Source organism: Taeniopygia guttata, chromosome 4 (assembly GCF_048771995.1).
Source record: "Taeniopygia guttata chromosome 4, bTaeGut7.mat, whole genome shotgun sequence".
NCBI classification, from domain to species: Eukaryota; Metazoa; Chordata; class Aves; order Passeriformes; family Estrildidae; genus Taeniopygia; species Taeniopygia guttata.
In genome coordinates this window covers 10,241,677-10,268,961 of record NC_133028.1, presented here as the reverse complement: position 1 = coordinate 10,268,961, position 27,285 = coordinate 10,241,677, and the positions used below count along the sequence as shown (strand labels likewise).

Sequence of the window (27,285 nt, the reverse complement as noted above, 5' to 3'; positions counted from 1 at the left end):
CTAAATATAGCTGAAGTGCTTATTTCATTGAAATTATCTCATTTCTAAAATCCATACATGCTTCCAATCAGTTTTGGAAGATTTTATAATACATTCTACTTTCTTTATCTTCCAATAAAATCTGAAAGAATTATTTCAGTCTGATCTAGTTTTAGGCTATCTTTTCTTACACTGATTGGGAAAAAACGAGCTGCAGCTCTTTTGGGATTTTTTTTCTAAAAAAAACCTGACAATTGACCAAGTCACCCTAATTTATTCTTGTGAGCTTATTCCACAAGTAATCCTCATCATAGCAGTGACATCATTAAGTAAAAAGGTTCTTGCTGTTGCTATGTCCTAAGATATGGGCATGGTCTTTCAGCTCTGCTGCTCCTGTCTTCAATCCCAGTATCACTACAGTTTTTGGTCTTCTCCTGTAGATCTGTTTTGTCTGGAAGAAAGGGAAATACACTCCAGCCCACCTAAACTAGGCATCTGTTGCACTGCTTTGATGGCTTAGAAGACCTTTTCCATTTTATTTCCCTAGAATCACATGTTACAATATCTGTTGACTAAGAACTCTTGTGAAATGCAGAAGTCAAGTCAGGAATCAGAATAGTTAAGGAATGGCACCCTCAGAGTACATTTAGATTAGCTGTGTGGACATAAAGACATAGTCTGTAAAGTAAGTGCTGGGTTGTGAATTGTTGTGCCTGCAATTCACAGCTACTTACTGACAAGAATCATTGTGACCAATGAAGTAACATTAGACAGCTACAAATTTCTCTATGTAATCAGGCCTTTAAATATCTCAGTTGATATTATTCAGATTAAATGTGTATTCAGAATTAGGCTAGCTGAAGTAGATTGTATGGAAGGCATTCTGAGGAATATTTCTTCTGCAAGGTGTATGAAGTTTATACTGGGAACTGGGAAGTGGAAAAGGCTGTATGTTTTTCTTCTCTCTTAAATACTATAAAGGGAATCAAAAATTGCATTTTTTTTCACAATGAAATGTCTTTTTTTAAAAAATAGTTAGCTTTCCCCAAGTCTTAAGGAAAAATGCAAATGAGCTCCACATGCTCTCCAACGTGTTCAGCAGTAATTTTGCAGGCACACTATAGGCATATAATTCCCAATATACATGGGCCAATAAAAATGGTACATTGTGCATTTCACGGTCCAGAATTCACAGGAAACCAGATAGGCAAAAAAAAAAGGCCAACTTTTAGACACATGCATCTGGAACTTCAGACCACATCATGGCTAATGGCTTTATTGTGAAACGCTTCCTCTCACTGGGATCATTGTCAGCGAGGCTGTTTGTGTTGCTAAGCATATTGCAAACCCAGCAGCTTGATACATCTGGCATTATGCTCTTCCCTTTTTGCATGGAGAATAAAAGAAGAAATAAAAAAGAAAAAAGAAAAAACTAGAGGAGAGGGGAGCACTGGAGAGTGTAACTGATGTTTCAGAAAGGCTCTTTGGGATATGAATTCTACAGCAATGCATAGAACTATACTACAAAAATTGTGGCTCCAAAAGTGTTACAGGCACCTTGTTGAACATAAAGACAACACTTTTGCTTCCCAGAGAATGTGCAGTTTAACTACAGACTTGGCACAAGAAATACTGCAGTTAATAAATGAAAGCAAGGGTTACAATTACAACATTGTGCAATTCTGGCATGTGCCAAGAATTCTTTGTATGACCCCAGCACACTTCATCCCAGACTTTGGCTGGGCTATTTATAAGTCAGAGAAAGTTCTGGCCTCATCATACTACAGTGACCAGTTACATATTTAGCTCCCTTGACTCTTTTCTCCTCAGTTCAGCAACAGTAGGTACAATCTTTTGGGGAAAAATATAGAACATTGACTCATGTTTCTAATAAGGCCATAACTGTTAAGTTGTTGGCTCCTGTATGAAACTGGTAAAGACTGGTATTGCTTTAGTCAGAACAACCTTTTTGCATTAATTATCCCTTTAAAATCCCCACTGCTGCTTTATTGGATGAAGCTGGTGACAAAGTACACAGCTACAGAGAGCTCACTCAGAGCTGAACTCTGATACGACCAAAGACTGTGAAAGCATTGATGCTGGAGGGCAGGCAAGCCTTCTACTCCTCTTGCCAAGACTGAGTGCTTCTAAGTATTTATAAGACTTGAAATCTTGACCCTTTATTGCCTTGAAAGTGTTAACTGGCATAACTCCTTCCAGTTTGGTGAGTAGTTCCCGTGGGACATTGCGCTTGCAGTTTTACAGCACAAGTGGTTTTCATGGCATGATTATAACCATGGACAAGCCTTTTTACATGGCATGAGGTTACTCTAGGGATGCTTGGAGACTTTCAACTTGTGTGTCACTAGTACTTTGGTATACTTACAGATGATTTACTTCTTCATGGCTTGGTCCTTAAATGTCTTTAGTTTTTATTCTGAAAACTGTTTGTAATTACCTATGTCCACAGGAGCACATTCCTGTAACTCCGGGGAATGTTATGTCTCTTACCAAGAGCCACAAGAGTGTCCTCAGGAGCACCTTAGAAATGTTAAATTAAGCAAATATATAAGCCGTTAGCATTTCTCAGGTGTGGCTCTATGCTTAATTGCAGATTTTCTGAGATGCTTCTACAGGCTAACATTGCTATTGGCTCTTACTAACGGTTAAAGTCAGAATTCTTCACATTGGCTCTTTTAGATGCTTTTATCTGCCTTTGGATGAGATCAGTCCTGGGCAATTCCTCCTGCTGAAGGAGGGCCCAGCTGTCATTACAAGAAATTCAATGAAGGAGCCACTGGAGGCATTCTGAAGCTTGGTGTAAATGTAGGAGAATTTTATGTACACTCAGAGATGATAAAATAGGACTATAATTTACTCTTTTCCATCACTTTCCGTCTATTGAGGGTAGTGACATATTTGCACAAGGCACTTGCTCGTTTTGTAGGCATTTCTGTCCTTTAACAATTTCTGCTGAGACTAATTCAGACTCATTCCTTTAACTCAGTATTTATGCTGCTTCTTCTACTGGGTTCTATATATTCCTTTCTTCCAAGACTACAAGACCTTTTCTATTTGTTTTATTTTTATTTTCTCTAGTAAAAAGAAGAGTAAGGAAAAGTGGATCCAATATATAAAATATATACGTTTTTTAGGTGAGAGCACACAGGACTACAAAACATCACAGAACAGCTTTCTCTGTGATTAGTGACATTTCCTAGCCCTTTGCACCTGAGAAGCACAGTCTGTGCTTCCAAACTCTATATACATTTCCTTGTGTATGAATGTGTTCATGTTCATGTGTGTGTTCATATGTACTAAAAATGGAATACAGCTTAATCATTTCCAATTTCGGGGAATTTTGGCTGCACTTCCATTTTTAAGCATTTGGAACTGTTTTTGCTTTATATTAACTTAATGGGTTTGCCTGTTTTTAATGAGCATGTTTAGTGCAGTGAGACATCATGGTCACTCAATAGAACGTAAGTTACTTTTGCACACATTGTGTTGCAGGCCAGATTCTGACTGATTAATACGTTGCAGGTGTCAGCCAGAATACAAAAGGATAAAGAGAAGGATAAGGGAGTGAAGTTATTCCTTCTTGCTGGCTGACTGCTCTTGTTGAGGGCTGCAGAAGCCACTCTGAGACTGGACTGGAAAGACATCCCACTCAGAAACACAACCCTAGAAACAATACTTCTCTCATCCTTTCCATCTGCACAAATTATTCCACTCGTGGCAGAACAAAGAAAAAAAAAACATCAGGCAAAGGGGCCCTTTATGAAGCTCTTGCCAGCCAAAGTACATATGCCCATTAAAGTTAGGTTTGCACCTGTTTTTTGGGAGTCAGATGAAACTCTGGGAGTCATATTTCTCATATTTTGTTGCCCATCTGTACAAACCCCTCAATCTGTGCAGGCCTGCATAGTAGCTAAGATAAACGTTGTATATTTTCATTGTTTGATTAAATCTTGTCTGAACTATCAGTTGTGTAATGAGAAGAGCTGGCTTGCTCTGAGGTGCTAGCTGTCAATGGTTATTGTTAATCATAATCTAACAAATACCAGATACAGCTATTTGGCAATTGAGAACTAGCATTTTTCTTATTTAAGGTGATAGGAATGAAGGAAACATAAATCATAAAATACTCATTTTCCCATATCTGAAGGTGCATTAATACTTAACATTTGTCTGCATTTCAAGACAACCAATTCATGGTTATTACCAGAGGATTGTACATTTTAAATCATCACTCAGGTTAGCATTAGAGCATTCATTGACTGTTTCTCTTTTCTGGGTTAATTCCCACCACTGCTGGACCTATGTAGAGAGAGCCAGTTCAACCTCAGTAAGGAGAATTGCTATAAACATTACAGATGACCATACAAATTATGTATACATTATTTTTAGTGGTTTAATGCTAATTTACACTTCTGAAACCTGCTTATAGTACTTTTATCTGTATATGTAAGTAGAACAAAATTTAGTTCTTTTCAGAAATTCCGTTTACAGACAGCCTACAGAAATATTTTATTGAATTAAGTCCTGATAATGTAAATCATGTCAACTACCTAGAGAAACCAGATGATAACCATTAAATAAAATTGAAGACAAGTTCAGACCTTGAAAACTTAATTTCATTGAGATCCCAAACATCCTGAAAATTAAGTACCCAGGCTAAAGTAAGTGTATAGGCTCCCACTCACAAGGGGCTTCATCATGGTTTTAAATCACAGCATGGTGCTGTAGGCTAGACAGAGCTGCACTTCCCAGCTGGAGATATTTTGACTGACTCATGGGGTTTTCTGAACAGACCTAATGACTCTTTGTAGGGTGTAATATAACCACATGCTTGCATGCTAGTATGGACAGTGTAAAGGAGAGTGACCTCTTTCTGTTTTCTTTGGGGATCTGAAAAATTCGTTTCATGTGTATCTCGTATGGCACAACAAAAATTTTCCTGAATTAGTTGTGGAAATTAATATTTTCTAGTGCACTTTTGGTGGGTTTGCTTACCTCATACACTTTAAAAGCAAGCAGCTTTTTTCTGTATAGTGTAGCCCAGATTAAAAACAGCCACAGTATAGCCCAGATATAAAACAGCCACTGAAAAACAAGCATCACCTAATTGAAGGCAACCGAAATAAAAATGTTCATACATATGTAAATAAGGAGGAAACCTGGGATCTGAGATGTCTCTCAAGTCCTACTCAATGTAACTAAGATGTCTCACAATATAATCTCAAATTACTAAATGCCTTTCTCTTCCTCAGAACATCTCTTAGCATAATTTTGGTGCTTGACTGGTACTGAATTACACAAAATAAGGATATCACCTGCAGGTTCACATTAGGCAAGACTTCCCATAAGGAACGTGGGAAGTGGCCCCCCTACACCAGGACTGACAAGACCCCATCATTGTACACGTGTCCACAGTGTTGTGTTGAAATGCGTGTCACCAAGAGAAGGTCTTTGACTTGCTGGTCTCCAGCTACTTTCCCGAAGCCCAGTTAACATGATGGATCAGGACTGCAGCACCATCCCATCCAGAGCTGGGAGGTTTTTCTGGCAGATCTCACTAATGACAGTGCAGAGCAGCAGTGATCACTTTATAGGATGTTCAGCTGGGCCACCATAGTTGTGGAAGGATGATTAGAAGGATGCTACGTTGTTCTGTGGCAGGGGTTTGTAATGAAACAATCATTAAGGTTCTGTCCAACCCAAACCATTCTATGATTTCCCATGCAAAAGGTTTTTAAGAAAAGAAGCTGTTTTCCAAATGTCTCTGTAAAATAGTATACTAATCATGCAATAAGGTCCCAAGAAAGAAACCAGGAAATGGACATAGCAGTCACCATTGACAGCTCAGTTCTGTGGGAGAAAACAAATCATTCTCACAAACCTAAAGAAAAAATGTGGGTTTTGCCTGGTGTAAGTGACATTGGGATGAACATCAAGATCTTTGTTATTGATGTGCCTGTGTATCTCATCAGAGTATAACATGTAGCCTTCAGTGTCTTTTTTACCAGCATTCAAGGTAAATACGAATGAATAGATCTGCGTGATGCAAACCTAAGCTGCTGCCAGCCACTTCTCTTTGGTTACTACACTTCAGTGTCTGGTCTCACTGAACTCTGGCATCCTTTGGACTTGACAGATTAACACATATATGAAGACATTTGCATATTTATTCTAAACCAGATGTTCTTCAAGCAGTACAGCCAAATTACCATTGTCACTACAATCATATTCTGGGTTTCTAAAATAATGGAGTCATTAAAATTCCACCACATGCTTCTTAATTAGAAAAAAAGGGTTATTAAAATTTTCCAGGTGAATTCTAAATGAATCCTAATTAAGGAGAAAAATCCCTAGGTAATGTTAATTGTCACTATTTCTATCACAGAAAGATCTGGTTTATACCAAAGACTATGATATTCTTTTGCAAGAGCTGTTATCTATGTTACAGAAAAGGCACTTGGAATAAAGTTTGAAAACATATAATGTATTGGTTTTGCCATAGACTTATATCTGAGTTTTGTTTTTAATAAAACTTCTGAAATTATAACTTTTACTTTGAGAATTAAAAGTTCTCAAATGTAAGTTACTTTAACTTACAAAGGTAAATTAAAATATCAATCTTTTTTAATGTTTGATATCTGGTAACATGTAGCACGATTAATCACTGTTAAATGAACTAATCCAAACCTCTGGAATGCAAAGAATGAGAGTGACATTGTTTTCTGCTAAAGCTGGAAGGGAAAGTTTCAATCCATACAGTGACAAAGAAAAAAAAGTCATATAAGAAAGAGAGATTTATTTTCTGAGAAGGGAGCCAAGAGTAAGTGGAACTGGGTGAGGCTGGAGACTACATTCAAATAGACTTTTCTGATTCAACGTGACATTGTTTTTCTAAACGAAAAATTCCAGACAGTCAGAAAGCAGAGGGAATACCCAGGAAAAACATACATTTGGAAGTGCTACTTTGTATTAAAAAATAATGTCTTGGGGCCAGGAACTGCCCTTTGAATTGTGGCACTGAGAAGTGAGCACAGAAGTCAAAAAATGGCACACCTGGTCGTTTAGCATTTCTTAAATGATTAAATCATTCTCTCCCAGCTGACAGCGAGAGCTGCAGGCAGCAAAAGGCATCTCCCAGCGGCTGAGGCCCTGAACATCCCATTACACGTCCTGCAAGACACCCAGATGCCAGAGCAAAGGAGAAGATTTATTGAGGTTATTTAAGTTTCAAGTTTGCTTTGGGGCTACACATGGTATAAGGCAGTTCAGCCTGAACAGGCCAAGCAGAGGAAGGGAGGGGAATATATTTAAGTAATCCAAAGCATAGTGGGTGATGGAGTATCTTAGTATCTTATCTGGTCAAAAGAAGCAAAAGAAAAGAGTCAGTGAGAGAAGGGGAAAGACAGAGATTGGTCCAAAACAGGGCACAGCTCAGAAATGGGACAGGTCTGCTGATGTGGCAACCACCACATCACTCACTGGAGTAGGAAGGAGCTAATTGGTCGCTGTTAAAGGCCTGCCCCAAACTCATTGGAAAACTGCAGCAGATATGATGGAAAGACATCTCTTGGCAATGGCACAAGAAGTTCTGCACTTGGAGCTTGCACCAGCAGGCAAAGGTCAGCCCAGGCACGTAGCTGCTGTTGCAAAACATTGCTGGACATTTCCGAGAGAATGCCTGGCAAACTGTGGTCTCGAAGCTGGGTGGATAAAGGTCTACAGCATTTCATTAGGTCCCAAGCATTTCATTAGCATTTCATTTTAAAAAATTGTGTTTGTTAAAAAGCTGTGTCTGAAATGTTTGGAAAGCTCAGTGTAGACAGGCATGATCTACTGCAGTAAGTATGAAGTTCTGTCTAATGAGACCTAAGTCATTGTAAAGTTGCCTTGAGCACAGGAACACAGAGAAATGTTAAACAGTCCGAGTCGAAACAAGACACAACACTGCTGAAAGAAAAGGCTATCACTAATCAAAATGTTACAAATTCACCTTTCTGGGGGTATTCACACAATTCTATCATGCAAAAGAATAGTTCTTTGGAAAAACACTTTCTTCTCTCACGCAATGTTTACATTAATATATATTTTTTTAGAAAACAGGAATGTAAAGAAAATATCTAAGAAAGTTAGAAATGTCTTTTCTAAGAAAGCTAGAAATATTTTTTTCTAAGAAAATGATCTTTAAACTTTTTACTAAGCCAATGAAAAACTGAATTGTTTTGTGGTATTACCCCCATGTTTTTATGATGGTGAGGAAATTATGCATAAAAGTACTAATTCGTGAGTGTGTGCATTCCCAAGATTTCATTTAGGAATGATGTTCCAGTAAACAGCATATAATTTCTCAAAAGAGTTTGAAAAGTTTCCCAGTTCAGCTTATATTCACTTTATCACTAAAGTGTTGAGGAAAACAATAAATCAGAAGAAAGAAATGCCCATTTCTGGTCACTACATTTACAAGAAAAGAATGTAGAGACTTTCTTCTGCATCATTGATTCAGACACAGATTTGCAAAAATGCTTTACTAACTTTTCTATGCCACTCAGTCTTCAGCCCTTGCTTTTTCAGCTATCACTTAAATTTCTTCTTCTAATAGTTCCCAACCAGAAGTGAATCTATCTCTGCAATGGACTAGAAATGGAATGGGTTAAAACAGATAGAGTGGGAAGGAGAGGAACACATTTTTAGAAACTTTAACAGTCTTCCCAGTTCATGGCATTTTGTTAGGACTGCAAAAGTTTTTAGTTTAACCTCTTTTACCCCAGCCTTCAACAAAGCCAATAATAATATTAAGCTTTTGCTAGAGAGGTAGGAGCAATCACTTTACAATGGTTTGAATTTTTAAGTCTTATGTGTCAGTGCATACATTTATATCCCAACTGCAAATGGCCCACATGTTTGGTGTGAGCAACCACAAACAATCACAAAAATGGTGAGGCGAATTCGGGTATTTGAAACAGATTTTTCTCTTCAGTCTTGCCCCACTTTAGTAATAAAAAATGTAAATTAAAAATTAGGCTGAAATGCTATGCGAAAAAAATCAATAGGCAATTTCCTTTAATGGAATTGCACTGGTTATTGAATGCAACCATATGAGTGATGACATCTACTGAATCCAGTGAGTCCTTGAAGCCTCAGGAGTCCAAGGATAGCACAGCTCACTTGAGCTTGCTGTTGCCTGCTATCCTGAAAGGTGATGCCTGGTCACCATTTCTACATCCAGCCTGGGTCAGCTGTGAGCCTGGACACCAAATTCTCTGTTCCCAGAGCCAAGGGAATGAATCTTTTGGTTTATAGCTTAGCTGTTCAGGAGTTACACGACAGGCACCCACATGGCACACAGACCTTGCACATGCCTTTAACACTATACTGCTCTTGCCTTCATATTGGATAGAGATTCCTTAACAAAATCACCATCTTGAAACCAATTTTATTTTATTTCACCCTGGGTAGGCAAAGCCAGTATATGGAGATGGCAAAGCCCTTTGGTGTCTTAATCAAGCTCCAGTCCATTTTTCTTCAATGTCCCCTTTGACCCCTGCTACCATCCAGCCAATTTCTCCATAATCTGTTTTTCAAAAAGTCTGGGAAAAAAGGCTTTTCCACTTGAAACCAGAGCACTGGTCAAAATTTTATCTGTAAATTAAATATATTGATTTAACCCTAGTCTGGAGGATATTAAAGAGATCTTTCTAACACAGTATATGTAGTCACACAAAGACTTTTTTTGTGTGGCAGCAGTCACAGTTATAGCTCCATAAATTTAAAAAAAAGCAAAAACAAAATTATATTTAATACTTTTAGCAATTGCCCAAATTTACCAACTGCGTTTTGGATTTCTGCTCCTCAATATTTTCAGACTTCTTAGAAGTAACATAAGGAGCCCGTGAAGGCCTTGGAGGGAGTGATCCGTCTCAGAGCTCCCTACCCAAGCCCTGCACACTAGGCTCTTGTGTGGAGAGCACAATCTGACATCCCATTTCTGGGGATGAGGCATTGATTTTGGCATTAGAGTTTCCATATATTTTTCTATTAGTGGTAACAGGAGCCTTTGGACCTTCCTGGCTGGTATTGTCACTACCAAGAGGTCCATGACCTTGGTGGAACTTGTGGGATCCACAAAACCAAAACAATGACCCAGAAGAAATAAAAGAGAAGACATCAAAAAAGGGGTTTGGAGGATCTCTCTTATATAGGCTATGGGATCTCGGCCTTTTTAGTCTATAGAAGAGAAGACTGAGGGATCTCACCAGTGCATGTAAATATCTCAAGGGCAGGTGTCAAGAGGATGGTGCCAGGCTCTTTCCAGTGGTTCCCAGTGACAGGATGAGGAGCAATAGTCATAAACTAAAACACAAGAAATTCCAGATAAACACAAGGCAGAACGTTTTTTCACTGAAGGTGGCAGAGCACTGGAACTGGCTGCCCAGAGAAGCAATGAAGTCTCCCTCTCTGGAGACATTCCAAACCCACCTGGACATGTTCCTTTGTCACCTGCTCCAGGTGATCTTGCCTTGCCGGGCTGTCAGACCAGATGATCTGCAGAGATCCATTCCATTCTAGAATTCTGTGGTGCAGTGACAGGCAGGATTGCCACATGCCTTTACCCTCCTCCCTGGGAGTTCATCCAGCAGCATCTGTATCTGAGCAGTGGAATCAGGTCACCTGTGCAGGAGCACAAGCACAAAGTGGAGAGGCTGAGGCAACATGGACCACATCTGCTGCTCTTGCACATTGGTAATTTGGTAGTTTATAGGAATTTGGTAATTTGCACAAGCTGAATGTGAGGCATTTTTGTAAGTTAACTTAGCCCTGCATTTTCACATTAGGGGTTGTAGTGAAACCATTTGAATAATCCAAGCCCCATGATTTAGCGCACCAGTTGGTGAATGCCAAATACCCTTACAAGCAGGCACAGCACATGTGGGATGCATACAGGAATTTTTAAGGATAAAATGCAAAACTGCTCTCCACTATAGTGAAAAGCACATGCAGTAACATTATAAATAAAATTTATCCTTAAAACAAAAATTGTGACTATGCAAGAAGAGGAAAGTATGGTGCTCTCAGAGACATCAGAATATAAACCCTTTTAACTACAGGATACTTCAGAAATTATTTCACAACCTTTTACTCTCTGGAACACAAGAAGTTGACTCCAGAGCTCAAGCTGCAAAGAGCAATTGCTGTAGCTGAAAGTATTTGTTTCAAAGCACTGTGGAAGTAAATGAAAGTGTCATTTTGTGCTAATGTGATAGGCAGCTACTCTGCCTTGTCAGAACAAGCAAAGTCCTGTAAGCTTTATCCCATTGCCACAGGCACTTGGGCACCTCTCTGGAAATCAATCACAGATTGGCCTGAAGAAGAGCAGAGCTGAAACAATGGCACCAGAGTAGAGGACCCCTAATGAAATCCATTTGCTAGTCCACACCTAGGCTGTCTAGACAGCACCTCCTGTGCTTTGATCACTGATAAACCATTCTAAATGTTACCAGGGCTGCTTTTTTGTTTCTGTTTACAGGCAATCAATAGGCCTCTGGCCATTGCCTCTATTTTCAAAGCAGCACTTTTCATCTGACTGCAATCAAATAAAAAAGAACAAAGAGATGGGCATTTTGGATATGAGATACTTATTTTCCTGTGATTTATACAATTTCAAATGAAGAGTGAAAACAAAAAAGCAATTGTGAGTGTACATGTGATAAATGTTTCTAATTAGGCATGCTCTCTTAATCAATTTAAAAGCTGTATTCCCTCCCAAAACAAAAAGCAAAAATTTAGTGTATGCTTTTGTTTGTGTGCATGTGTATGTGCTCATACTGCATAACACCCACCTGCAGATTTTGGAGCCTTTTTTATTTGCATTGGAGCTACATGTCATGTTGCTATTTTGTGCTGTTTGCTAGTACAGTCATGATCTACATTCTGAAAGCTCCACATGGAATATCCAGGTATTTTTCCAAGAGGCTCTGGTTTATGATTTAACCACAGTACAATTCAAACCATAGAAACTGAAGAATCTACCCCAAAACATTGTATACTACACTTGCTCGACATACACTGGCCCATAAATAATTCAGACTTTTTAGCCATACATACTGATATATACATTTTCTTAAGATTTGTCTAGGTACTGTTTTGCACGTGGATTTAAGCATGTTTTACCCAAATTCAAGTCCACAAATACCATGTGGTTGCCTTTAGCTGGATGTCGGTGCTTGAACTTTGAGCCCCTCTCATCTTTTATCTTCAGCAACTTGAAGTAGCCTGCTTAAATTCAGCCTTTGAAACCCTCCCAGCCCCTCCCTATGTATGTCATAACAGTTCAGCATCTTAAGCCTCAATCACATGCATTCTTTAAAAAACTGCAAAAGATCGTAAAACCAAGAAGAGATTTAATCTCATCTCTGAATTTGGCTCAACCAGTATATCATTTCAATACACTTTATTTCTTGTGTAACAATCCAAAGGCATTTTGGAGGCAGCTTAACAAAACTAAAAAAAAAATCAGCCTTGTAGGGCTAGGCATTTTTACTTCTTTAAAATATTTCTGTTTCAAAACTCGAGTTCAAGATCAACTCTTTCTGGCTCATCTGTAATCTCCTAAATAATTGATTTCTTTGCTATTTCCTCTTCTCCTCTTTCTAATGATTTAATGAAGAATTTAATTAGGTGCCTTCAAAATTGCTGACCTCATGGGAAAGGGAACAGATAAACTCTTTCAACAGCATATTATGCTTAGAGTGCTGAAGAATGGCACACTCTATGATCCTGTTTAACCAAGTCTTCTACTTCAGATGCTGAAGGATAAAACATTGTGTGCTTACCCTTGCCCCAAAATATTGCACAGTATTTTGCTCCCTTATAAAAATCTCATGAAGTTAATCAAGATTTACCATTTAGTGATTTACCATTGAAGTGACAATATAGGAGGGGAACAGGGGTCCAAAAAAAGTGGCAATGCATCAAAACCTCTTTTAAAATAGGTCAAAGAAGTAGGAAAGTAGGGGGGAAAATAAAGTCATAATAAACTTGTTTAATCACACAAGTGATGAAGAACAGAGAGACTAAGGCTCTTTCCCAGGCTCTGTGCATACCATTAATTTACTGGTGCTTTACTCAGGTTCCTGAGAGGATGCACAAAGTTTTCAGAGTTCAAGTCCCTACGTTGTATCCCTGATTACAATAGGAGGGGTACATTATAAAAACACTCCATAAAACACTTCCGTTTCATTCCTTTGCCAACATTTTCTTTCAGATTGATGTTATTTGAAGTGAGAGATCCCAAGGTCTCTGCAAAATAAGGCTGTGGGGCTGCATAGAAACATCAATTAACATTTAAAGTTTTAGTTCTTCACCTCCATTGTTTCTTATCAAAAAGAGGACATTCGTTTTGTCTGACTGAGACAGGACTGGAGCTGCTGAAAATTATTTCCCACTTCTAGAGCAATTATAGTAATTTTAGTAGTGGCCTTTTAAGATGAAACTTAAATAATGCAAGAGAGAAAAGAGACAATGACATCATTTTTAAACACACTGAGATTCGTACACACTGACTCAAATGTACAGTGGGAAGCACTCGTGATTCTCTTATCCCTAGCAATATTTTTATTACAGTTTAATTTAAGAACCATTCCCTCTCCTTGAAGTCAAAAGAGTTAACTGGGTGTAAATCTCCCAGGAATAAATGGAACTGAAACAGTGCCCCTTGGAAAAAGACCAAAACAGCTTTCCCAGAAAGAAAAAAGAATTGAAATCCTATGAGTACCAATAACTTTGTGAACAGATTGCAGATTTGAGCCAAAAAGACATTAAAAACAACAGAACTTTGCCTGAATTCAGTTTACTTTGAATTAAGTTTTTAATTAATCTGTGCCTTCAAATTACATATTTAAACACTCTTTATAACTAGAAGAAGTAGGCAAAAAAGAGCAAGATTGAGAATTTTTTGCTCTCTAGGAGTCTTTCTTCTTCTAGCTGCAGTTAGCCATCAGATCTGTCATATGTCATTTTTCAGCTCATTAGGTGGGATTTTGGCGATTTCTATGTACAGTAAGAGGTATTGAGCAGTTGAAGCTGGGAAGGTCAAATATTAAGCACAATGTCATCATCCCTATTAGCTTCCAAGGAAAATTCTTGCATAATTGTTTAATACCATGAGCTGCCTGTAGTGGGACATACTCATTTTTGCCAATTTCCATTAACTCTTGAGGCTCACGGCCAGAAGCCGTAGGAGCAAAGGAACGTACTCAGATTGGATCAAGCTGTTTTGCTGATATTCTTCCTGCCCCATACTAATTTAATGAGGCACCCCAGCAATGAGGAGAAGCCTCAGAGAGTGGTGCAGCATATGGTCCAGTAACACACCAGAACACACTTCCCTTTGCATCCAGAGACGATAAATCGTGCACAGGGCACTGCTCAATTAGCATTTGCATGCTTTGGCCCCAGATCAGCAAACAACTTCCATGTGCATTTTGCTCAAGGAAGTCCCTATGAGATCAACAGCACTGCTCACGGTGAGAGGCACATACATCACTGCGAGCAGCATGAGGGCCTTCTTTGGACAGACATCTGTGGCTGCAAACATGGGAGCAAAGCCTTCCCTGCTGCAAACCAGCCCACTCCTGGTGCTGGCTGTGGGGTGCCCTGGTTTGGGAGCATCATGCCAACAGCCAGGAGAGGGAAACTTTCCAAAAGTGTCACAGAGCAATGCTCCACAATCCCAACTCTTTCTTTTAGCTCCACCATCCCAACTGTTTCTTTTAATGTGGTGTTTCGCGGTAAAGTTGTTTCAAGAAAATTCATCCCTTTTTTCTGAGAATGTTTCAACGCTAAAGGCAGAGCTGACTTTCAAGACTCATCAGTATAAAGTAATTAACTGGGGTAACTCAAGTGGAATAGATTGTCCCAGGAAACCTCTCTGGTGTGCATGTATAGATGCTCCACTCCAGAATAAGTGAGTTGTAGTCCAGATCCCAGTGTGTGCAGAAGCCTAAGGGTAATTACTCTGCAATAATTTCATCTATTTTTTAGCCTTGGCTTTAATCTGCTCTCATTAAATCAGTACCAGAAAAAAACATGTTTTTTTTTTTAAATAAAATACTTAAGTTCAAATAAAGAAAATTTATGATTTATAGACTAGTTTACTTTAGATTCGATTGAAACATCGGATCATGGTTGAGGGACAGTAATTTTCAGCTGAAGGAGAGAAATTAGCAGAAAAAGAGCAATATTTTTTTTAACCACTGAAAACAGATAGATGACAGTGTCCTTTGTCTTGCATTTTCTAAATTTGTGCACACAGATTTTTACATGAGTTCTGCTGTGTCATCATTTGGTTGCAAAACTGATGCCCCTGGCTACACCCATATTTCTGCAATAAATTAAAATTTGCAATTTAAAATTTAGATTTGTTTTGCAACAACACATCTCTCATTTGAGACCAAACACTTACCAATACTACATTTTAAAAATATTTTGCTTATATATAAATGTTCATAAACTGTAAATATAAACAGCAATATACAAATAGTATCAATGTTGCAAAACTGCTGCAGGTTCAAAAAAGAAAGTTTTTACACATAGTCAGGTAGTTAAATGTCTCTTTTTGACCAAAACATACTTTTTCTCTTTCACCTCTCTACCAACCTCCCAAAAATTCTGATTTGAAAATAAAATCCAAGCCATGTAAAACTGTTGGACTTTTATGTGATAGGTTTTACCTTTCCCAGAAGGATTCTTTCAGTAAAAGAAGACTAAATTCTCTCAGTTCTCTGTAGGAATTTATGAACGTGTATCATTGATCTTCTGGTAACAGAAACACCTGCATTCATAGGCAAGAGCAGGGAGGATGTACCTTATTAAAGTATAACTTCTGCAAACATACTTCTTTCCAATTTTCTGCATCCAAAAGAAATAAAACTATGCAAACCCTTGCTGAAATTCTGGCCAGCAGGAAATCAACATGGAATTCACTGTTGATTTCATTGGGGACCAAGATTTTACTTTCAGATTCTCTCTGTTTTCCACTTTATGATAAGTAATGTGGCATTTTTTTTATATTTTTTCTGTCACAAAGCCACAGAAGTCGATGAGACTGATGTCCCTGAGTCCACAGCAGGAGCCTTGCACACATCTGAGCAGGAAAGGCAGAAGCTGAAGAGAAAGGTGTGGTTAGATTTTCTCATTTCCCAATCAGCCTTTGGATTGTTAGTGTGGTAGCAAGTAGAGTTAACATTAGGGATTTTTCCTCAAATGTGGGCCAGGAAATAAGGCCAGAGCTGTGCTAGATGCAGAGATGTGAATCTACACACATCCATCTGTGTACACACACAGTATCATGACACAGCTTTGAAGAAGAGAGATAGAATATATCACTGGACTTATAACATTGACAAACAAACAAAATAATTTCTTTTTTGCAAGTCCTTAGAACTGCAAACAGACTATATTCTACCATTATCAGAGGCAGAGAGGACTAAAATGAATCTTAATTAGTCATTCCTACTCAAGGCAAGTCTGTATCTGAATGAAGAGGGTTTTTGGGGTTTTTTGGTTGCTTTGCTTGAAAAAAAAATGTAACAAATTCTTTCTTTGTTTAAGAAGCCTAATTAAAAGCAGATAAAAATCAGGAAAATATTTCTTGCATTCTTTAAAATAGAACAAAATGTGCCTGCAATTGTGAGCTGAAAAGGAGTTGTCCCTCTGTTTGTTAAAGAGAAACTAAAGATGCATTGTGCAACCTTATCTATATCTACCCCATGTGCCACATAATCCTTTTAAAAACAAGGATGCTTATTTTACTCAGCTTTTTCCAACAAAACCGCAGTATCCCACACATAAATGAGTTAGTAGTTTTGCACAGTCCATTTTTGCAATTTAGGTAATAGCAGCATACCCCTCCCTGTAAATAGATGTGATGATAAAACAGTTTTAGCATGAAAGGATAATCATATAATCCCAAAGGAGTAGGAATTACAGGAAAAACTTGCCCTCGTGACATTCATCTTCTCAAGAGGCACACTTAGATGATACTGAAGAGAAACGACAAAAAACCCCTGTGATATAAATAATGCACTGGCTTTTGCATTTCCAAGGTGTTCTGAAAGTATGAAGTCAAATAGGAAGCTGCATCACTGAATTTGTCTCTTCATGACTGTTCCCACAGCGCCATGGCACAAATCATGTAGACATGCTTAGAAAGAAGTGGTTATGATGCCAAAAATTGCAATCATGGATTCTGAAGGTACTTGTTTTACACATTTCTACACAATGATTGCAGAGCATGTGATCCAAGAAGACATTGCTCCCAGCTGAAATGCAGACAACCCTGCCTTCCACAGCACTACATGGAAATGCTTAGCGAGAGTAACAGGTTAACAAAGCATTGCCAAGTGGCTTTGCTCACACTGGTGCAAAAAGAAGCAGACAGGGAAACTGGGGCAGGGGGCTGCTTTAAATTCTGTAATGCATAGAAAAATTTCTCATTAATTAATTCAGTCATTAGTAGCAGTTTCCCTGAGGGTAGTGTAACCTGAACAGGATATCACAATTACAGCACTCGTTCCTTTTTTAAGCTTGTTGGCATTTGACATGGAGTATTTATCAAAAAAGACATCTCTGTTCAGCAAACTCTTAAGCAGCTCTTCCTGACTTCCTTTATACATTGATTCTCATTTATTCTCCTGGTAGGCAAGGTCTGTAAGAGCATCAGAAGTGACAGTACTGCTTCCTTTTCAACACGTATAAGACCTCTATTACTGTAGAATGGGCATGCCTACCTACCAAAACATCAAGTATGTATTGTCCCAAATCTTTGGTTAAGGAATCTTGCTTTAATAGCTACATTTTTCAAAGTAGTTTGGCATCTGAAAAAGGGAAATATTTAAGTATTTTTAAAATTCTGATGACTGAGTGATCCAAGAAGGCAACAAGAAAGCAGGAACTAAAGCCATGTGGCAGGATTCTTTTATCACTACACTTAGTCTTCATGGGTGTGTTGTGTGCATGGATGGCTGGCACATGGTGACAGAGAATTGCTTGTGTACAGACACCAGTCACTGTTTCACTCTGTGCCCTGGCCCCAGGCCATGCCACCAACTATTGCTCTGCTCCTAGACAGGAATAGCTGTAATTTAGGCAATACTAGACTGTGTTCTTGAAAGCTTAGAAGTCATTCAAGATTGAAATTACTGGGAGCTGCCCCTTAAAAAATCTGAAATGTTCAGTCCTCCCCTGTAGATCTCCAGCCCTTCAAAGGCCAAAAGGAAGAGGGAAAAAAACAGCCTTAAATTGCAGAGATCTACAGAAAATGAGCTCCATATTCCTAGTGAAACATCTCTGAATTTCTCTGATGATCTGATGAAGAGTTCTGCTCTGCCTCACATGATTCATATGAAAACAGAAATCTTGTGAACAGAATATGCTACCTTCATTGCTTGAATTCTTTCTGAAAGCTCTAAGTTTTATTTCAGTGTAATTAATTTAATGGTATTTCAGACAGTTTTTGGCATCTCTGTGCAAGAAAATAAATCTCTGCTTTGCAAGGTGTGTCTTGGGTCCCAAGGACTCTCTGCACCCAAATGGCACCACAAACTTCCCCTGTGTTGCAACATGAAATTTGCAGTGAAATACAGGAAAAACACTGCTTCAGGAAACCGGTTATTGCCCATGCTCAATTAGGGCCACGTTCTTTCCCACAATGCTGGATTTTGATTTCTGTCCTGCTTCAGCAGTTAAGGAAAGGGTTTGAAGACCTCAGACAGTCTGAGAATTGAAATGGTAGAAAGCTTTAGATGGCTCTGTCCTTGAAACAGGATGAGCGAAACATAAACTATGAGTCAAATTATTTATGGTTATAACAAATGGTGACATGTACAAGGAAAAGGTGTCCAACAAAATATTTTAGGGTCAGTTTAGAGAAACCATTATAAATTTTAATGTTCTGTCTCAAAGCAGGATAAGAAAACTTGTACCATATTGGCTGGTGATGAAGAATGTGGAAGAGGCTTTTTGCATCCACGTTTTTTTAGCTTCTCGTAATTTTTCTCCTGTCCTATGGAGAATTTATTTAGACATTCATGTATGTCCTTAAATCTCTAAACATATATCTTTCTTCATATAACACTTTCAAGGAAAAATCAGGGCCACAGATGGGCAGACTAAATCTTCTGCACCTTAACTGACCATTTCCTCCTGAACAAAGTAGCAGCAAACTGCCAAGGCTGTAGCTCTTCTCTTGCAGCTGGCCAAACCCTTTATGTACATATACAAAAGTTTTGGATGAACTCTGTAGAACTTGTCATGTGAATGTTCACTGGGTCAGGCATTTAATTTGCAAAGGCAGTAAATTCACACAGTGCATAATGCAAAGAGCTAGTAGTTCTTAGCTAAAATAGAATTTGTGAGATTGTAACCCATTCCATTAATCAATGACAACATTGCCTCCACAAAAACAGTGACTATTGCACTTAGAGACAGCATCTGACTCTCCCTGATGCTGTTAAGGGGTCTTTCTGAAAATATGTGGTTACTGCTCCAATGAAAAACTTTCTAACCACATTTTATCATGATAATGACCAACACAGCCAGTCTGGATTATAGCTGCAAATAAAAATTTAACCAAAGAACTTTATCCGATGGAAAAATCAATATAGTTTACAATGAGTGCATGTCTTAATAGCCACAGGGCAGCCACTAATATTGTCATTAAAAACATTCTTGCCTTTATTAATTTATGTTTTTCCTCTTAAAAAAATCTATGTGAGCAATAATCATAAGGGAACACCTCTACATTCATTTGCTTTTCAAATGTGCCTAAATTATTTAGCTTGTCTAATGAATTTGTCTTGTACTAAGATCCTTGCTATCAGTCCTTGCCCTGCAGCCCTACCCAGCATTGCTGTCAGTGGAAGTGTTGGCCGAGTGAGAACTGAGTGTTTGGGGAAAACATTAATCAGAAAATTTGAGTATTTAAACAATCCATCCAAAATTTGTGTGTTGACTGAAAGCACATTAAAATAACAAAAAGCTATCTAAGTGTTTAATCAGAGTTATTTTTAGTGTCTCAAAAGGTATGCATACTAGAGAATTTTAATTCTGGCCTTTCTACCCTGATTATGTCTTTATACTTGCTCCTATGAAAAGAGGAGGAAGAAGAACTCACTCTCTGCCACAGTGAGTGATCCCAGGAGTTCTGAGTGAATTTATTTAGTCCTTCTATAGTTGCTGCTAGGTATTATTATAGCCAAAATGTCTATGCATTTTCTGGACTGTAGTGCCAGAGCAGTAGAATAGCAGAAAGGGCTGGAAAATTATCTTCAATTTGAAGCATCCCAGTATGTGTATCCAGCCACCTTACTCTTTACAACCCCTCTTGGGCTAGCACTGCTTCCTAAACACAAAATCAATGAAGTGCCACTTCACACAGTCAGCTGAAGAAATTGAGAATCACACAGGACATCACCAACAAAAATGGGTTCAGAAAGCAGAAATCAGAAATTAAGCTCCCAGCTGAATATAAATCATAACCCTCAGATATACTAAATAATTCTGCATCTGCATCTTTTCTACATTTCTAGAAGAGTAACAGAAAATTATTTCTTTAACAAAGCAATCAGTATTAATAATCTGATATTTAATAACTGGTGTGAATTTGCCACATCATCAGTGCATCTATTGCAGAAAGATGTTCTGGCACAGAAACGCAAAATAATTTAGTGGAGACACATGTTGCTCACATACTTTGTGAGTTCCAGGTGTCCCACAGAAGAACTCTTCTGATTGGTAGAGAGAAATAATAAATCCAAGAAGAGGAGTGCAAGTCAGTACCAAAATATAAGGACACTGGCTACTTAAGAAGGAATAGTGATGCTCATGCTCAGCGTTCCAGGGAATCCACTGGGTGGGCTTCTCTGAAGTTACCAGGAAACAAATAAGAACAAGTGAGCTGCTGCTGAAGGACATTCCAAAGTGAAGCTTGTCCTGCTAACTCATGGCATAATTGTTACAAACTTATTCTAAAACTTTGTATTTCTGCTGTGTTTTTTCTGGGTTTTTTCCCCAATTAAAGTCAAAACAGGCTTTGGACCATCTTGAAAATTATTAAGTTATCACTTATCTCACTGGCTTTGGTGGAAGGAAAAGCATGTCCATGATTTGCATGGGAGTGAAGGGTTTGGGAAAAAAAAAAACGGGAGTCTAAACAATTCCCAAGAAAAATAATTCTGATAATTTCCTACTGACATATCAGGACAGATTTAGCCAACAAAGGAAGGATTGGTTGTGCTCTTTCCTTATCCACAGCTCTGCTGTTTTTTTGAGAGATGATTTATCTGAACAGGAGGCTGGTAAAACCAGAAATACATCAGAGAAACAAAGACCAGGAAATTATTGTACCTCAGTAAAATTATTTGTCATGTATTCCTCAGTTGTACAGAAACAGACTCTTTTCCCTCCAGATTTAAAAATAATTGTCAGTTTGCCAGCCCCAGTGCTTATGACATTTTGAATAGGAGTAAAAATAAAAGTGTGGAAAGGACAGTACCTCTCAAAAAAAAGGCTATGTACAAAACCAGTAGAGAGTACTGATTATGATAAAAAAACCTATCAAACTCTTTGAGCATGCTATGCAGTGATAAAAACCAGGATATTCCTAGAAACAAAAAATGAATTATTCTTAGTACACTCTACAGAGCAACCCAGAACAAGTATGACATTGAATAATTTGCACCAATTATATGTTCTCTGATCAAAAGAATTGTGTTTCTATTGGCCTGAATTTATGAAAGTTATTAATAAAAAGATTTTCATGGAAGATCATGGGCATTAAGACACATATAGTTTATTTGAAAAAACACAAAAGTTACCTTATGAACTGTAATTGTATTGATTCCTTGTCCTGGCTGAGGGCTGGAAGGAGAGAAAGGACGTTTTGGTGACGATTGTTCATTTTATCAGCTCTAAAGAGCTCTGCTTTATTAGTGGTCAGAGACAGCTAGTTCTAAAGAACTTAAAGAAGAGTAGCTCTTCCCTCAGCATTAACTTCCTACTTAAATTAATTCAGGCCAATTTGCATTTTCGAAAGACAGCTGATGAAAGGAAGGCTTAGTGGGGCTGCAGTGAAAGAGCCCAGGCTGATACTGCCAGGTGGCCTGAAACAAGATTAGTTGACATCAAGTTCTCAAATTCTTAAAAAAACTGTATTGTAGCTTAAGCAGTTGTCACTGTGCAGTTTTTTTCTGAGACACTGACAGGGCAAGGATGGTTTCTTAGTTATTTCCTTTGCCACAAACACTTTGGAATCTTGGGAATGATTACTGTGAACTCCAGATATCAGCAGACTGCTCAAACACCTAACCAGGCATTTTGAGGATCAGAAAGTTTGGGTTTGTGCATTCCACCTGTGGAATGTCATGACCTTAATGTCATGCTTTCTGTGACTTCTCCTTTCCTACACAATCAAATAGGATTGCTCCATTGTGTGGTGATGGAAAGGGTGGAATTCCCTCCCAAGTGTGTGCAGATTGTGACATGGCTTGTATGTGTCTCAGCTTACTGGGAAGGATGTTGGAAATATTCACAGGATTTTGGCAAAAATCTGATTTTGACCATGAAACTGTTTTCCTCTGTCTCTTTTATCTCTCAGTGAAACAACCCATGGTCCTGAATTTTTAACATACTTCGGAAGAAAGTCCCTTAACAGAGCTGGAAATTTGGCCAAGGAAATTTGTGACTAATAAAGTGGTTATTCAAACCCTCTTCTGTACATCTGTACAAACCTCTGCACTGTAGATACAAAAAAAACCATCATTTGAAGCATATACCTACAAAGCATAATCCTCCACATGAAATGTTAAATTTCATCATGCTATTGGAAAAAATACTGGAGATGGCAGATAAGAAACTTGGCCACTTTGACACTACTGACAATACCCTAAAATTCCTGAGTGAGCATTAGGAAGAAAATAAATTCATAAAGAACTCAATAGAAAGTCATATTGTTGCAAGAAGCAGGAGGCTGTGTTTTACACAATGGCTGTGTGTCTTCTGGAAGGGAAGCGTGTAGGCATGGATAAAACACCAGGCATACATTGTGCTGATACCTGTTCATTGGAAGCTGAAATCCTGCTAGATGGCTCCTTAGAGCTGCTATTTTTTTATTTTGTTTACCTCGAGGTGCTGGTTAAGCATTGTTTTGCCAGAAATAATGCAACTATTTTAAAATAATTAGAAAAAGCATAGTTCCCACTGAAGCATAGAAAGCATATTTTTGCCTCAAAAACTCTGCCTTTCAATTATTTTTTTCAGAATATATTCAGGAATAAAAGAGAGAGAGAGAGAATTTGCACCACTAGAAAATCAAGGAAGTACAGCACTTATGGATAGAATTATGAGAGAAAAAGCAAATAAAATTTTCAAAAGCTCATTATTTATAATTTTTAATTTATGGGAGATGGAGTTTTTTTAAGAAAATTCAATTGTTTTGCACCATAAGAAACAGAGTTATTTTAAAAGGCCTTATTATGGTCAGTGACAATTAGAGAGCAGAGTTTCTTGTGAATAAAGTATTTTTGTTTTGAAGTTTCCTACTCTAAATTGGAAAACTCTAAAGAGTTCTCCTGGGTTGCTGGGTGAGCTCAGAGAGGCTGTAAGCTGCAGAGCTGGCTGCTCAGTGAGATGCTCAAGCATTGGCCTGGGGGAAAAGAGGTGCTGCCATTTCCTGCAATCTTTGAGACCAGCCAGTCAGGATACATACTTCTGGTGTTTGGGGTAAATGGGTAACTAACCAAGGTAATGAACACAAAAACTCAGCAGCTACAAAAAATCTTTGCTTCTCCAGAGAACTCAGGCTCCTAATCTGGATTTTTTGGTTTTTTGTTCCCAGGTGGCCTTGCAGGATGGAGAGCCAATGTGCAAGAGTGGGATCTCAGGCAAACTCACATCATGAAATAGACTGTTTTCCTTCAAAAAACTTAGAAGAATTGACCCAGAATGTTTCCATTTCCAACAGAGCACTGTGATGCTCCAGACACACCATGTGCACTTTTAGGTACCCCAAACTCCCAAAACAAGGCACTGGTGCAGAGCCCTGGGCCGCTGCCCAGGAATGCTCTGAAGGCGAAGCCAGACATCCCAGAACCCAACCACTTCATTTGATTCCCACCTACTGCTTAGTCTTGAGACTTAAACGTTGACTTACCCAACTCACATAAACCTAACAGGAATTGTAACTCATGTGTCCAGATGCTGGCTGCCAGCGAGATTGGAACAACATATCTCTGACATCATTAGTTAAAAAGTGCCCCTAAGTGCCTTGACAAGTCCAATCCTGCTAATTGCCACATGACCAGAAATTGAACCCAGATCTCCTAAGGCACAAATACCCTACTTTTCTTAAATTGCAGGTTTTGGCACAATAGCTTTGAAACTGCATTTTCTCCATGAATACAATAATTTTTTGGGATAAAATAGTTGTATCCCAAACCCCAATCCCCAAAAAAACAAATTAAAATCATAGAGGCCATTAGAAATATGCTTGCCAAACCCAAGTTATGAAGATATCAACTGGTCTGCAAACAAGGGAAATACCTTTTCAAAGCTGCTCTACTTTTTTTTCAAAATTATTTGAAAAAATACTGCTGAGTGAATAATTTATACTAATGAAAGCACATGACAAATATTGCTTCTTTTACTGCTTGGTTAATCTTGTTGAACACGTAGGAGTTTTGTTCCATTGGTCCTGGGAGTCAGTTAACACAGCTTTTCATTTCAATATTTAGTTTACCTCATACCTGAAATTTCATCTGTCACGTCAAATTGTTGGCCAGAGTAATTTTTTATGTGTCCTCATAGGCCAAACAAATATTTCACTCTTCTTTGTATGATATCACAGAAGTGAAATTTGTTTCTGTTTTCCATCTTCATTCTTTAACAATTTTAGTCTCATTGTCATATGAGTCTAGCTTTCACTTTAAAAGCTAAACACAGAAAATTTATGTGGTAAAGTAAATTGATTTAGAAGTTTGTTTACATACTGGTTTTTGTTCTTGCTATTTAACCAAGTTCTTAAAAAGCAACTTAAATAAGATTACTGTTTAATGAAGGATTAAATTTTACCAGGGCTAACTTTTTCCACGATGACTTAAAGAAAGCTGAGGAAAATGACACAGCCTGGGAACAATTGCCATATTTGAAGCCTGAGGCAGCTTCTTTGCAGCAGTGGGCTAAGGACCAGGAACCAATGCAAAATTCAAACCTCCAAGTGAAACATGAACTAGACCGTAAGTTGTTTTCAGCCTCCTTTTGCCTTAATGGTGAAATTTGAAGTATATTCTCCGTGGCTGCTCTTACTAATTTAAAAATTCAAAAGCCTCACTGCATTGTGCATGTCACTTTTTACCACAAGAGTCACATTATAGTTACTATAATTGCTCTCTAGAAGTCAGATATAAGTCCGTGTTTAAAGGAACACATTTTTATGAAACTTTAATCATTGCATTGTTACAGATTGTTCTACCAAACTAAGTAACTCAGCCTGATGTCTTTTTTCTTAAAGGAAGCTGTGTTGGAATTCTGTTTTCTAGCTTCTCTTTAAAGTGAATCAAGTTTTAAGCACAACACTCTGGAAACTTTCAAAAAAAAAAAAAAAAGAAAAAGAACCCTTTCCAAGTACAACCCCTAGTATTTGCAAAAGGATCAGATCCAATTTGGTGTCTGGCACATGCCTGACACTCACAGGAAAGTATTTGGGTCTTCAGCTGGTGGGAATGAGCACAGCAATAACATGTATTGGCTGGGAGTTCCTCTCACTGTTTGCTGATAGAGAGATTTGACCAGTTAATTGAAGGATAATAGCAAGACTGTTTTGCAAGGTCTCTTAGGAATGCAATCCAGAATGACGAGAATGTGTGAATATTTTTCTTTGCAGCAACTCTTCAAGGAAAATGCCTTTCATTTCTAAACTCCAGTTCAAAGTGGCTGGAAAAGTTTGCATGAATGCAGATATTCCCTGTGGAAGTGGAGCTGCTTTGGCATAAGATGATGGGTAAAACAAGACCTCCTTCAGGGAGGCACGAGGCTGTTGACAACAACAGGCGTTTGTCCTGAAGTTCCAGGCCCAATTCTGTTTTCCACTGAGACTGGACATTAATGAAAAGCAAGTAACTTCTCTCAGTGAGACGTTCCCAGCCTCTCCTCTCGGCGCAGTTTTCGTGTGCTTCATTTGCCCGCCTGACTGCCAGATGAAGATTTTTGGTATGCAGTTTATAGGGCCAAGAAGGTTGATCAAAAATGCTCTACTTCCCAAAAACTAGTTTTGATAGGAATCTAAGCCAGTTTGTGGAAAGAAGGCTGCTTGCCTGTATTTGCTTTGGTCATGTCCAAACCATCCACAGCACTGGGCTGTGTCCCAGTGGTGTTTTACACAGTCACCTCTGCCCAGACAATGAAAACTCTGTGTTAGCAATAAAACTATTTCATGGAAATGGTGGTAGTGTAATCAACAGAGGATTTTCACAGTGGTCTAAGCCCTGAAACTAATTCTTTTTGACTAATAAAAATGAAGAGTGTTCCTATTTTGAAATGTACATATTAAATGTATGAAGACTTTTATTATGTCAAATGTTATGAATTTTAAAGGCTGGTAAATATATAAAATGTACCTAATCCCAAGAGAATATTTTTTTCCTAAGGTTAATACCAGGCATCAAGGCAAGCAGGAAAAGTAAAAATTGAAAATAGAATGTGAAATATGAATTATCTTTGGTGCAGAGTCAATTATATTATTAATTACAATCAATGACTATGACACTTTTTTACCCCTCCCTGCTCTCTGACTACTTTACTGTTCTCAAAAGGTATTTTCCAGAAATATTTATTCACCTGTAAGCAATAGAGCAAAGCTGCAGAGCTCTAGAGCCAAGCTCTGAGCCTTGCTGAGGCACCACAACCAGGGCAATCCCCTCCTTCTGCCAGCCCCTGGCTGCTGAGGAAGCGCCGTGGCGCCAGTGAGGTCTCAGTGCCACACACAACTGGAACAGCTGGAAGGGGCTGGAAAAGAGAAAAAGAGACATCTGACAGGGGTGACATTAGGTGAGGGGTTAAAAAGTGCTCTTTAATGGGCTTGACCAGCTAGCTACACAGACCAAAGGATGTTAGGAACAGTCACAAGAACTGAGCAGAAAATCTAGAAACTATATTTATATTTATATTTATATTTATATTTATATTTATATTTATATTTATATTTAGCAATATATTTCCAAGAGCTATGTTATCCAGCTA

The 27,285-nt window shown here is 38.3% G+C and overlaps 1 long non-coding RNA gene across 1 annotated transcript; it reads left to right on the top strand.

Annotated features, from left to right (window-relative positions):
* Window positions 1-1,784: 1,784 nt before the first annotated feature.
* Window positions 1,785-26,796, top strand: LOC140683902 (uncharacterized). Its single transcript, XR_012055518.1, has 2 exons — window positions 1,785-2,203; window positions 23,888-26,796. It is a non-coding gene; the product is annotated as an uncharacterized lncRNA (long non-coding RNA).
* The last annotated feature ends 489 nt before the right edge of the window (window positions 26,797-27,285 follow it).